We start from the raw sequence: 345 nt of genomic DNA, 5'->3' as shown, positions 1-345 counted from the left end.
TGAAGTTTTTGCATATAATGATATTTATCGTTATTATCACAGTTGCTATTATCGCAGCAACCTCACTACAGCGCCATTAAACAGCATGGATTCATCTGCGCGTGCTTAGTATGTACACAGGAACATGATACATAGTACATCCACACATTTCCCTTCTTTTTATGCTGTAAGGTTCATGTAATTACACAAGGAGCAAGGTAGTACGAAAAAGATGGAAAGATGAGAGTTATAATGATGTTAAATTGTCTCTCTGTAGACATTTACTTCGATGCGATTATGACAGGTGTGTTGAGGTTAGCTATTCGTTTTTCTTCTTCTTCGTCTTTATCTCTTTTATCAATTTAG

Source organism: Penaeus monodon, chromosome 23, assembly GCF_015228065.2.
Source record: "Penaeus monodon isolate SGIC_2016 chromosome 23, NSTDA_Pmon_1, whole genome shotgun sequence".
Lineage (NCBI taxonomy): Eukaryota > Metazoa > Arthropoda > Malacostraca > Decapoda > Penaeidae > Penaeus > Penaeus monodon.
The sequence above is the reverse complement of the archived record's forward strand: the minus strand, read 5'-3'. Positions refer to the sequence as shown.